This window comes from Hevea brasiliensis, chromosome 18 (genome assembly GCF_030052815.1).
Source record: "Hevea brasiliensis isolate MT/VB/25A 57/8 chromosome 18, ASM3005281v1, whole genome shotgun sequence".
NCBI classification, from domain to species: Eukaryota; Viridiplantae; Streptophyta; class Magnoliopsida; order Malpighiales; family Euphorbiaceae; genus Hevea; species Hevea brasiliensis.
In genome coordinates, this window is record NC_079510.1 from 52,386,715 (window position 1) to 52,400,894 (window position 14,180).

General features: G+C 33.7%; 1 long non-coding RNA gene across 1 annotated transcript; it reads right to left on the reverse strand.

Moving 5' to 3' along the window:
* Nucleotides 1-211: 211 nt before the first annotated feature.
* LOC110668758 (uncharacterized) lies at nt 212-12,842 on the reverse strand. The gene is made up of 4 exons (XR_002497582.2): nt 11,803-12,842; nt 11,123-11,249; nt 7,547-7,586; nt 212-388 (listed from the first exon to the last, which is right to left on the reverse strand). It is a non-coding gene; the product is annotated as an uncharacterized LOC110668758 (long non-coding RNA).
* Nucleotides 12,843-14,180: the final 1,338 nt, after the last annotated feature.

Consider the following 14,180-nt stretch of genomic DNA (forward strand, 5'->3'; position numbering starts at 1 on the left):
GAAAATAGAAACACTCCCAATATATTTCTCAATCACAACTCCATTTGCAATAACCAAACTTCAAATTAATAGCAATAGCAACACTTCAATTCAAAATCCAAATTTCAAATCAATAATTAATATCTTAAAACATTTCATAACTCATGCACATTGCATTTTAAATCATTAATTTACAATCATAAGTTAATTTACAGATGCAAATCTCAAAAATAATATTATTACAATTTTATCTGTACAACTGCTCAAATTATAGAGATACATATGCATACTATCATATTTACATCAAACTAAACTACTAGAGTATAGACAAATACTCGTACAAAAATTCTTCAATTGTGCTCCTCTCTAACTGTAGCAGCTCGCTCTGCTGCTATGTCCTTTTCTCTATCTGCGACAGCAAGTTAAAGCTATCGCTGAGTATATAAATACTCAGTGGTGCACAATAAAGCATAAAATGCATAATTTAAAACATTTATGAACAAATCGTCATTCAAAAATCTCATAATCGCATTTCACAATTTTTTTTTTCCTCAAATCACATTTATAACAAATCATAATTTTCAAAGCTTAATATAGAGCACAACTTGATCAAACAATTTAATAAACATAGTGTTGCCAAACAATAACACAACTTAGGCCATGACACAAAATTTCCGAAAATGCCGTGTGTACATCACAACAAGGCAAACACCCCCACTAATCGAAATCAATGAGGGAGGTGGCTAGCTAGCTAATGAGTACTTATCTAAACTCGCCCCTCAAACTGGAAAGCCAGAGAGGGAGAAAAGTGATTAAATATTAAACTCACCCCACAAGTGGAGGAGGAACATATTAATATTGCCATGCCAAGTGTGAATAAAAGCAATTTAAATCAAATTATTCAAACATTTCATATAATTCACAAATCATATTTCATTCCAAACTTTTCATTTACAAAGTAGGCAACACACTATTTTTCAAATAAGATTTTCAAAGCCATAACTAAATTCAAAACCATATTGTTCAAATATTTCATACAAATCAATAATTAATTTTCATTCCAAATTTCCATTGTAAAATAGGCGACACAACATTCTCAAAATTCATGATGAATAAAAACATTCACAATGTATAACAAATCAATTTCCATTATGAAAACTATAATTTAAAAATTTTTGTGCACAAACCTGGACTTAATCGCCTTTAGGCCTTCCGAGTCTTTTTCAGCTGAAACACAAAATTTATAGTGTTTAAGTAACTTATTTCACAGTAAATCCAATAATTAATTTATAAATACTTAATTCTAGCTCAAATATGCTTAAACTAACATTCTTGGAAATTTTCATTTTGGAGTTACTATTTATGGTACTATTCAAGTTAATTTGTTGACTTTCTAAGGCTTAATAGGTATGGGAACTCCAACTTCACCCACATACCATATTTTGGTTACCAAACTTGTTGGTTTTGGTCATTTTCTCAAATTCTAAGTCTTTTAGGCAAATTTGGAATTTTTCAGTTTTTGTGTCCTAAGTTGCACTGTTCCATTGGTCACTTTACTGTTAGAATTTGATAAAACTTTCTTCATAGGAAATGTTTCCTATTGTCTTAAGTTTATTCTCCTTTTTGAATCACTCCAATTGGAGTTTTGTAGCTCAAGTTATAGCCATTTGAACCATGGCTGCCGGATTGGACTCAACCCAGAATTCTGGGCAATTTTTGGTTCTATTAGTTTTGGGTCACCAACTTTGGGTGGCCAAACGACTTGGTTAATGACATAATTTGGGTTTGTGTTCTTCATGAAAGTTTTAGGTCTATATCTCATCTAACCACTGGTAAAATTTCAGGTCATTTTGACCTCCCTAGCTCAAGTTATGACCAAATGAACAAATACTGTTCATTTGGTCAGTTTATACAGGGACAGACTGAGATTTTCCAAGTTTGGTCAATTTGTTCACTAGGTTTTGGTCACTTTTTGGGCATGCTTCCTGAATAAAAATTGTGTCATTTAGTGTCTATTTTTATTCCCAATTGGTCTCATACTAATTGGACTTGTAAAATTTCATTTTTGATCCCTCAAAGGTAACTTGGTCATGCTACCAGCAGCATGACCATACTCAATCCGAATTTGGCCTTAACTCCAACCATTCCAACACACTTCATTTGGTCACCATTGACCATTTCTCACTTCAAATTAGGTCCAAGACATCATTTATAAGTTTCTAACATTTTTGTCTCTAAACCCTAATGTCCAAAACCCTAATTCACATATTGGTTACATTTAATTAATTCAAAGCATACCAATACCATTTCTCACTCATTCAAGTTTACATACACTTTTAATTCAATCAAATTCATGCATTTCCATCTCAAACCCTAGCTGGCCAAAATTTACATATAGTCCTCCAACCCTTGTTTTCATTTAATTTTATGTTCATTTCTAAGTTCCTTAAGCTAAAATCACAAAGATTAAACTAAAAATTTCAAGTTTGAATCACTAACCTTAGTGCAGAATTTTCTTTCTTCTTTTCTTCAAATTTTTCTTCTTTCTTTTCCTTGAATCTTCTTTCCTAGTTGCCCAAACAAAGTCTAGTTATGGTAGGACAATTTTCTATGGTAGGATTTTGGTTCTTCAAGCTCAAAAATGAGCTTTAATGGAGTTTTGGTGAGGGAGCTTTGGGAGAGGGAAGAGAGGTGGCAAGAATGGAAGAAGACCAATTTTGTTTTTTTTTTTCTTTTTCTTTTCTTTATGTCTTTATCTTATGGAAGACCAAAAATCAATATAATTAAATTTATTAATTATAAAATTTATGGCATCATGCATGATGTCATGCATGATGTCATCTCCCTACACCTTTTTCATTTCTTTTTTTTCTATTTATTTTTCTATTAGTTCTTTAATTTAATTCTCGATTCCGAAATTTTCTTTTCTCTTATTTTATTTGACAGTTGGGTCAGGAGTTAGCTCTCAGGGTCAAATGACCAAATTGCCCCTCGCCGGTTCAACTTGGTTTGCAAATAATTCAATATTTCTTCTAGATCCTTGACCTAATTATTTGACTGGCTTAATAACCTTTTTTCCGTGATTTTCTCTTTTCCACTGTGTTCTTAATGGTCCTAAGGACCGCAGCATCACATTTTACGGTTCGAAATTTGACTTTAAATCAACTTCGCAATCGTTCCTGAGAAGGTCACCCATCGTTGTGACTCTCGGCTCGTTTAACTTCTTGTGTTCTGTTTTTCTTATTTATACTTAACTAATTGACAATTACTAATTATTTGTGTTTATGACTTATCTAGTTGTCTTAAGTGTGGTCCTAATCCCCTTAATTGTCCGGACCGACTCCGGTCACCGGAACAGTGAAATATACCTAGCTTTACAAATGGGGGTGTTACAATTCTCCCCCCTTAAAATAATTTCATCCTCGAAATTGTGTCCACTATCTGTCCTCAAATAGTCATACGTGTTATTTTCTCATGTTTTTTTTATATTTCTACATAGCTTTATAATCGGAATAATGGTCCCTAGCACTTTAACCAACGCTATTTCATCATCGATTGCTCACCTCATGTGCCAAGTTCCTTATGAGCTTCTGTCATAAGTTAGATTCAAATTCATTTCAATTTTAGGGGTAAGCAAATCTATGTACTAGTGGATCCGCTTTTCTAGGACCTCGTGTGATCCTATGAGTAAGAACTTAGTTTTACTCTTTTCTTATCAAATCTCTTAATCATTTGATGTAACCTTCATTTTAGTTTAGAATATTTTAGTCTTTTTCTTACTATTGTTTTAGCAATTATTTTCTTTTGTAGTCTTTTCTTTCTTGGCCATAGGTCCATAATCATTATCTTACCATCTCCAGTTATGACCAAGGCCTATGTGCCATTTTGCATTATCTTGTTTGCTTTGGTTTAACTTATTTCTTTGTTGATAAAATGGTTTGGAATGTCGTTACGCATCTTCAGTAAATTGCTTGCCTTGATGGTAATTCCTCATCTAGTATTTTTCTCATTTCTTACTGTTCTATTTATTCTTATCTATCGATATTCTATAGCTTATTTTGCACTGATGTGTAGTCATTATTTTCTTTTATACTGAACTATAACCTTTCAATATTCTAACTTTAGAGTTTTAAATCCCAGGTTAGGATTTTCAAACTCCTTTCCAATAAGAAAACTTTATCTTATCATAACTGTACTAAAACAAATGCCATTTACAACTATTCTTATCCTTATATACTATTGGGTAGTACGTAACTCTACACAATGAATCCCAAGTCAGTATTGTAATATGCAGCTTACAGCACAAACATCAAGATTATTGCATAGTTACTACGATACATCCCAATAGATCAAACTTCCATATATCTTATTTCTTTTAAATTCATTAATATCTTGGACTTATTTTGATTATGGTACCCACTGACATTTATCAGCAGTAATATCCATACCCACATCTAAGGTAGCTATATTACTATAACTTACTTTTGAGTTCTCTTTCCTTACATAATTAGGCTTACTAATTAACTTTATAAATTCTTGTGTGCTAGCAAATACTTTTCACTGACAAACTCTTCCAAAATTAATTTTAAAAAGACTAGTCACTAACATATCAAAATTGATTTTTTTTTTTTTTTACACATATGCATATCTCAGTTAAGAATTGAGAAAATACCAACAACCATACCAAAAGTCTCATTCTCGTCCCTCTGTCGCATAGTGTATACTCTCACTGGAGCATCACCTTGTCCTGGTTGATTCACAATACTCTGACTTCCAGGTGTACTACCCCTACCTCTGCCTCTACCTCTACCAACTGTTGGTAAACTCTTTGGGGTAGAAACTTGGGCTAATCCTTCTGATGTGGTGAATGATCCATAACGGCGTGGACTTATGCAATCATTAGCAAAATGACCAGTCCCTCTACAATTGAAACATGCTCTTATAGCTCTATAACATACTCCACTATGTGGTTTACCACAAGTCTCACAAAGTCAATCCGACAGCGTTTTTCTGCGTGTCTGTTGAGTTTGCTGATCAGATTGGGATGGTTTCTGTCTAGAAGATATACTTCTACCCGATTTGTGCAAGCTAGATCCTTCAAAATGTTTTCTTTTCCTAGAGCCATTCTCAGTAGATTGACCAGTAACCTTTTCAGTTTTCTCTTTCTCTTGTGTACTCTTTTTCACTGCCCATTCTGATTTTATCCTTTCCAGTTCCAGGGCTTGTGAAATCAATTCAAAAAAATTCTAGTGTCGAAACCCTACCACTTGCATGCTCAAGCTAGGCCTCAACCCAGCCTCAAACCTTTTACACCGGTCCCTAGGAGTGGAGACTAAGCTTCCAGCATAATGGCTTAGCCTTGAAAAGTCTCGCTCATACTCTGCTATAGTTCTATCCCTTTGCTTCAACCTTAAAAACTCTTGCAGCTTCATGTCTACATAAGTATCGGGGACCCACTTTTGCCGAAATTCCCTTAAAAAGTCTGCCCATGTAAGGACTGGTGGCTCTACCAGACTGTAGGGGATGGTCTTCCACCACTCATATGCATCCCCTTGCAAGAGTGATACTGAATATTCGAATTTCAACTCTTCAGCACACTGTAGTTTTCTGAAAACCCGTTCCATCCTCTCTAACCACTGTTCTGCTTCCAGTGGATCTACTGTTCCTTTGAATTCTGTAGCCCCAAATTTCATTAATTTCTCATATTGCCAAGCCGGAGGTTGTGGTTGTGCTACAGGTTCTTGTGTCTGTGCTTGAGGTGGCATATTTCCCACCATTTGTTGAAAGAATGCAGCCATCTCATTGTGCAACCGAAAGGTGGAATCATGTGCTTGAGGAGGAGCTGGAGTGGCTGACCAACTCACATTCTGGAGTGCTGGGGCTTCTCCTCGGGCCTCAGCCTCGACAGATTGCTCTACGGAATGATCTCCCTCTTCCATTTCATTTTTCAGAAATTTTCTACTCTCTGATAACAAACACAAGGAGGTTGACCTCCGTTAGTGCATATTCATGATGTAAATATGTCATATATATCAAACATTTGAGCAGTTGTATTTACCGACAAAATATTTCAAATTCACAGTTCAAAATTCATTTTAAAACCTTGCTCTGATACCACTAAACATGTCACACCCTACTCCTCATAGGATGCAACATGTTCCCGTAGTACACCTAATGAATTACCGTACTTCGCCTACTGGTAACCCATTAAATATACTATAAGGGATTTTAAAATAATTTTCGTTCATTTTGGAATTGGTGGGTAAAATTTTTTTCAAATATTAAAAACCTTCATTTAGAGTCCAAGCATAAATCAAATTTTTGGATATTTAAAATCTCTGTAATTTTTACAAAAATTTCGGCAGAATGCCATTTGTATTTTGAGAAAACATTTCTTCAAAATCTGAAAATAGAAACACTTCCAATATATTTCTCAATCACAACTCCATTTGCAATAACCAAACTTCAAATCAATAGCAATAGCAACACTTCAATTCAAAATCCAAATTTCAAATCAATAATTAATATCTCAAAACATTTCATAACTCATGCACATTGCATTTTAAATCATTAATTTACAATCATAAGTTAATTTACAGATGCAAATCTCAAAAATAATATTATTACAATTTTATCTGTACAACTGCTCAAATTACAAAGATACATATGCATACTATCATATTTACATCAAACTAAACTACCAGAGTATAGACAAATACTCGTACAAAAATTCTTCAATTGTGCTCCTCTCTAATCAGAGTACTCGCTCTGCTATGTCCTTTTCTCTATCTGCGACAGTAAGTTAAAGCTATCGCTGAGTATATAAATACTCAGTGGTGCACAATAAAGCATAAAATGCATAATTTAAAACATTTATAAACAAATCGTCATTCAAAAATCTCATAATCGCATTTCACAATTTTTTTTTTCCTCAAATCACATTTATAACAAATCATAATTTTCAAAGCTTAATATAGAGCACAACTTGATCAAACAATTTAATAAATATAGTGTTGCCAAACAATAACACAACTTAGGCCATGACACAAAATTTCCGAAAATGCCGTGTGTACATCACAACAAGGCAAACACCCCCACTAATCGAAATCAATGAGGGAGGTGGCTAGCTAGCTAATGAGTACTTATCTAAACTCGCCCCTCAAACTGGAAAGCCAGAGAGGGAGAAAAGTGATTAAATATTAAACTCACCCCACAAGTGGAGGAGGAACATATTAATATTGCCATGCCAAGTGTGAATAAAAGCAATTTAAATCAAATTATTCAAACATTTCATATAATTCACAAATCATATTTCATTCCAAACTTTTCATTTACAAAGTAGGCAACACACTATTTTTCAAATAAGATTTTCAAAGCCATAACTAAATTCAAAACCATATTGTTCAAATATTTCATACAAATCAATAATTAATTTTCATTCCAAATTTCCATTGTAAAATAGGCGACACAACATTCTCAAAATTCATGATGAATAAAAACATTCACAATGTATAACAAATCAATTTCCATTATGAAAACTATAATTTAAAAATTTTTGTGCACAAACCTGGACTTAATCGCCTTTAGGCCTTCCGAGTCTTTTTCAGCTGAAACACAAAATTTATAGTGTTTAAGTAACTTATTTCACAGTAAATCCAATAATTAATTTATAAATACTTAATTCTAGCTCAAATATGCTTAAACTAACATTCTTGGAAATTTTCATTTTGGAGTTACTATTTATGGTACTATTCAAGTTAATTTGTTGACTTTCTAAGGCTTAATAGGTATGGGAACTCCAACTTCACCCACATACCATATTTTGGTTACCAAACTTGTTGGTTTTGGTCATTTTCTCAAATTCTAAGTCTTTTAGGCAAATTTGGAATTTTTCAGTTTTTGTGTCCTAAGTTGCACTGTTCCATTGGTCACTTTACTGTTAGAATTTGATAAAACTTTCTTCATAGGAAATGTTTCCTATTGTCTTAAGTTTATTCTCCTTTTTGAATCACTCCAATTGGAGTTTTGTAGCTCAAGTTATAGCCATTTGAACCATGGATGCTAGATTGAACTCAACCCAGAATTCTGGGCAATTTTTGGTTCTGGCAGTTTTGGGTCACCAACTTTGGGTGGCCAAACGACTTAGTTAATGGCATAATTTGGGTTTATGTTCTTCATGAAAGTTTTAGGTCTATATCTCATCTAACCACTGGTAAAATTTCAGGTCATTTTGACCTGCCTAGCTCAAGTTATGACCAAATGAACAAACATTGTTCATTTGGTCAGTTTATACAGGGACAGACTGAGATTTTCCAAGTTTGGTCAATTTGTTCACTAGGTTTTGGTCACTTTTTGGGCATGCTTCCTAAATGAAAATTGTGTCATTTAGTGTCTATTTTCATTCCCAATTGGTCTCATACTAATTGGACTTATAAAATTTCATTTTTGGTCTCTCAAATGTAACTTGGTCATGCTGCATACTCAATCCGAATTTGGCCTTAACTCCAACCATTCCAACACACTTCATTTGGTCACCATTGGCCATTTCTCACTTCAAATTAGGTCCAGGACATCATTTACAAGTTTCTAACATTTTTGTCTTTAAACCCTAATGTTCAAAACCCTAATTCACATATTGGTTACATTTAATTAATTCAAAGCATACCAATACCATTTCTCACTCATTCAAGTTTACATACACTTTTAATTCAATCAAATTCATGCATTCCCATCTCAAACCCTAGCTGGCCACAATTTACATATAGTCCTCTAACCCTTGTTTTCATTTGATTTTATGTTCATTTCTAAGTTCCTTAAGCTAAAATCACAAAGATTAAACTAAAAGTTTCAAGTTTGAATCACTAACCTTAGTGCAGAATTTTCTTTCTTCTTTTTTTCAAATTTTTCTTCTTTCTTTTCCTTGAATCTTCTTTCCTAGTTGCCCAAACAAAGTCTAGTTATGGTAGGACAATTTTTTATGGTAGGATTTTGGTTCTTCAAGCTCAAAAATGAGCTTTAATGGAGTTTTGGTGAGGGAGCTTTGGGAGAGGGAAGGGAGGCGGCAAGAATGGAAGAAGACCAATTTTGTTTTTTTTTTTTTCTTTTTCTTTTCTTTATGTCTTTATCTTATGGAAGACCAAAAATCAATATAATTAAATTTATTAATTATAACATTTATGGCATCATGCATGATGTCATGCATGATGTCATCTCCCTACACCTTTTTCATTTCTTTTTTTTCTATTTATTTTTCTATTAGTTCTTTAATTTAATTCTCGATTCCGAAATTTTCTTTTCTCCGATTTTATTTGATAGTTGGGTCAGGAGTCAGCTCTCGGGGTCAATTGACCAAATTGCCCCTCGCCTGTTCAACCCGATTTGCAAATAATTTAATATTTCTTCCGGATCTCTGACCTAATTATTTGACTGGCTTAACAACCTTTTTCCGTGATTTTCTCTTTTCCACTGTATTCGTAATGGTCCTAAGAACCGCAGTGTCACATTTTACGGTTCAAAATTTGACTTTAAATCGACTTCGCAGTCGTTCCCGAAAAGGTCACCCATCGCTGTGACTCTCGGCTCGTTTAACTTCTTGTGTTCTGTTTTTCTTATTTATACTTAACTCATTGACAATTACTAATTATTTGTGTTTATGACTTATCTAGTTGTCTTAAGTGTGGTCCTAATCCCCTTAATTATCCGGACCGACTCCGGTCACCGAAACAGTGAAATATACCTAGCTTTACAAATAGGGGTGTTACAACTTTGGGACAGTACCACTCCATCTAAACTAACTCATTCCCTATCACCAGTTTGGCCTTCACTGAACTTGCAATACATGTATTCTGTCTTCGTTCTACTTATCTCAAAGTCCTTTGACTCTAGAGTACTTCTCCAAAACTCTAGCTTTCTATTGACTCCTTCTCGCGTCTTATCTATCAGAACAATATCATCCGCAAACATCATGCACCAAGGAATACTCTCTTGTATATGTTTCGTCAATTCATCTAAAACTAATATAAAAAGGTAAGGGCTTATAGCTAATCCTTGGTGTAATCTAATTGAGATCGGAAAATCTCTTGTGTACCCTCCCACTGTGCGCACAATAGTAGTTGCTCCTTCATACATATTTTTCAACACTTGTATATACCTAATAGATACCCTTTTTGGTTCTAACACACTCCATAGGACATCTCTTAGAACACTATCATAAGCCTTCTCTAAATCAATAAAAACCATGTGTAGATCTTTCTTCACATCTCTATATTTCTCCATCAAGCTTCTAATGAGAAAGATCGCTTCCATAGTTGAACGACCGGGCATGAAGCCAAATTGATTGAGAGAGATAGAAGTATCATGACGTAGTCGATGCTCCACAACTCTCTCCCACAACTTCATAGTATGGCTCATGAGTTTAATTCCCCTATATTTCAAACAACTCTGTATGTCTCCCTTTTTTAAAAAAATAGGTACTAAAATACTCCTCCATTCATCAGACATTTTCTTTGAGTTTAGAATCTTATTAAATAATTTAGTTAACCATGCCACTCCCATATCTCCCAAACACTTCCACACTTCAATTGGTGTTCCATCGGGTCCACAGGCTTTACCCACTTTCATTCTCTTAAGTGCTTCATTTACTTCTAAAGATCTAATCGTTCTAATATAATTCACATTCTTTTCTATCGTTCTATAGTCCATTTTGACTATTATTAAAGAAATCATTAAAATAATTTTTTCATCTTTCTTTAATGTCCTTATCTTTCACCAACGCTTTTTCTTCTTTATAACTTGATTGAGATCTTGACATTTCTTTTCTCTCCTCCTTGCTAATCTATAAATATCTTTCTTCCCTTCTTTAGTTCCAAGTTTCTCATATAACTTTTCAAAGGCCTGTGCTCTTACTTGACTAACTGCCTTTTTTGCCTTTTTCTTTGCTATCTTGTACTGTTCATATATTCATTATCGTGTTATATATTCATCCTCTCAATTCCAATTTTCTTTCCTTCTTTAATACCATTTGAGCTTTTGCTTGCCTATAAATAGGCATTTAACTTCTTTTCTTTCTGTAGAGACAGCAAGAATAGTTTCTGTATGTGCAATGAAGAACTATTATAATAAAATAAAGAAGACTAGACCTTACCCATGTAGGAAATTATAACTTTTCTATTGTCCTTGTCCTCTCCTCTACTTCCTTTCTCTCGTTTACTAGCTCATATACTCTTCTTTATCAACTAACTCATCAGCAATTCGAAGATCGGAAGTTGAACCTGTGGGATGTTGGCAACATGCCGATACAAAGCCAAATACTCAACATGTACCCAGATTTGAAATTCCAAAGAATGATTTCATTATTTTATCATATTAAATTTTGCAAAATTAAGGAATGATATTTGAATAGAGTCATAACAGTTCCCATCAGAAAACCCAAATAAAATAATAAATATATAAATTTCATTTGAACTACTCAGAAATACATACATATATTAATATCCTTTTATTTCAATCTGAGCTTCAAGATTTATTATAGTATTCATTATTGACAGAAGCAAATTGGTTTATTGATTATCAAAATAAAATTTTAGGAATGCAATAAGTCAAAAATAAAAATGGACACATCAATCAGAATCCTAGAAGACAATCTAAATGCATGATAGACATATGGAATAACTCTATTGCCATTATACATGTCCAGAAAAACTATGAAGTACAAGAATACACAAAATAGGGTATAAGGTCTGCAGAAAAAGCATCATATTATAACTGTAATGTGTGGAAACCAACAAGACTAAAATAAAATAATATAGCAGATGAATAATAAACCTGATTTAATGGCACTGGCAAATCTTGAGCCAAGGTAGGTTCCGGCTGGATAGCAGATGAATTTACACATGGAGTTGTTGGGGATGATTGTCTCCACTGATATTGCAAAGCTGCAGAAGAAAATCATATCACAGTTAATATAATTCGGTCCTTTTCCTCTGCGTCAAGGTCATAGAGAACAACTTCGGTTTATGGCGTGCAGCCTTTCTCCTCCATCTCGATTAACAGTTTAACCAATAAATCAATCTAAGGGTTAAACTCAACAACAGACACAAATGAGTATAGTTCTATTTTAGCTTCGATCCACTTGGGACCAGGTGCTTTTTGTAGTCCTTGAGTTTCAAGCAGCTTCTTCACTCCTTTTACACCATCCCACATACCAGCTTCTGCATAAATGTCAGCAAGAAGCCCATAAATCCCAACATTTGTAGGCTCAAGCTTCCCTCCCTGCAAGTTTAACATCACAATGAATTCTACACGATCCAAGGAGAGAATCCCAAAGCATAATGCTCAACAGTAGGGTATATACCATACTCCTTATGCATTGACTCGAACAAAATCTTCCCCTCATAGCTGCAAGCTCCCAAAACAATAACAAAACTCTCTCTCTACCCAGAATCTTAACCCTAACTCCAAATCTCCATGTCACGACTTGAGCTCAAACCCCAATAACTCTTTGCTCCATTACCAGTGGAATAAAAAAAATAGAATTAAAAAGAAAGAGGCATAAAACGATGCTGTCTCATGGTGATCTGGACCAACAGATCGACCGCCTGATGCAGTGTAAACCATTGACGGATGGGGAAGTGAAGACACTGTGCAAGAAATCAACAGTGACCCTGGTGGAGGAATAGAAAGTGCAGCGCGTCAAATGCCCCGTCACTATGTGAACAGAAATGGCGATGCGAGCTGGATGAGTTAATTCTGGATGGTTGAAGAAGTTAAGATGGAATCTGTGAGATAATATCATTTGCGTTAGGTTGAAATTGTGGCTGGTGGAGATTTATAACTGACAGAATGAATAAAGAGAATATTTACCATGAAATACAGGCGTTGAGGCTTTAAAATAAAGCAACCAAATTATAGTCTCTTGCATTGTTGATGGGCTCATTCCAATTATTTTTCCTTTTCCTTTGAATCTGGGTCTGAAACTTTTAGGCCTGGAACACAGGATATTGGACCTCCACGCTTTTTCATTTTATGAATTAGTTTGGTACAACTCAATAACAAAATTTTTAATATAAAAAAATATTAAAAGAAAAAAATAATTGACTTGCCCCATTTATATTTGATAGGGTTTAAGTAGTGGTTTCTTTATATAAAATTAACGGGTGTTTCTATCTTATGCTGCCACAAGTTTCAAAGGACTAGTACCAGTATTATGTAAACCTGTAAAGCAAGAAGTACAAGGTCAGTGATCTTTTCACTAGTTCTTTCGATGCTCAAATTAGAAAATTATAGATTGAAAATAAGAAATAGGAGAATTCAGTAATGATTTAGACAGTATTCACTTACTTAATTCCTAGTTATTCTTGATATTTATAGGCTTTAAGGAAAATAGTCGTTGCCTCAATCTTAAAATTAAGTTAACATTATGAAATTGTCTCTTAAAAATCTGACTTGATATATGTCACGATTCGATTTTTTGGGCTAGACTGACACTAGGATTTGAATCAGTACAAGGCCCTCAAAACCCATAATAAGCCTAATTATTTCAAGCCCAAACATAAAGCCCAGAAAAATGGTATAATTTCAAAAAAATAAATGAACAGCATCCGGTCATAATTTGCACTATCCAATAGGAAGTACTAACTCGCTCGACCTATAACACATAATATCAATATTATGAGGAGTTTAGCTCATCCTCAGAAGCCTTAAAATAGATAAATAAACATTTGGGAGCTCAGCTCCCTCCATCCATAGAAATAAATATCACATTCACCTAAGTAATCTCCCATAATTAAGTTTACAATTCTAGAAAAATTAAGTTATTACAATCCCATATAAAAAATAATATATCTAATAATACATGCGGAGTTCTAGAATTGAATAAAAGATAATAAAAGTAAAACTAAACTTTTCTGATTTAACTTGCAAGAAAAAAAAAGTAGGTTATTTTCAATAAGTCTACCTGTCACTTGAGGAAAAAAAATAGTTGAACAGGGGTGAGCGTTTGACTCATAGAGTAAGATATTAATTTTAAATATAATTTCTATAACTATCTAAGTCTAATATATTCCTATGTATGAAATGCAACATATTCACATAGTTTTAAATAATTCAAACAATGTTCATACAAAAGATAATTTGGAGCACTCACACACTCGTGTGTCACATCAATAAATATATATATGAGCTGATCATTTGTACAGCTCTCT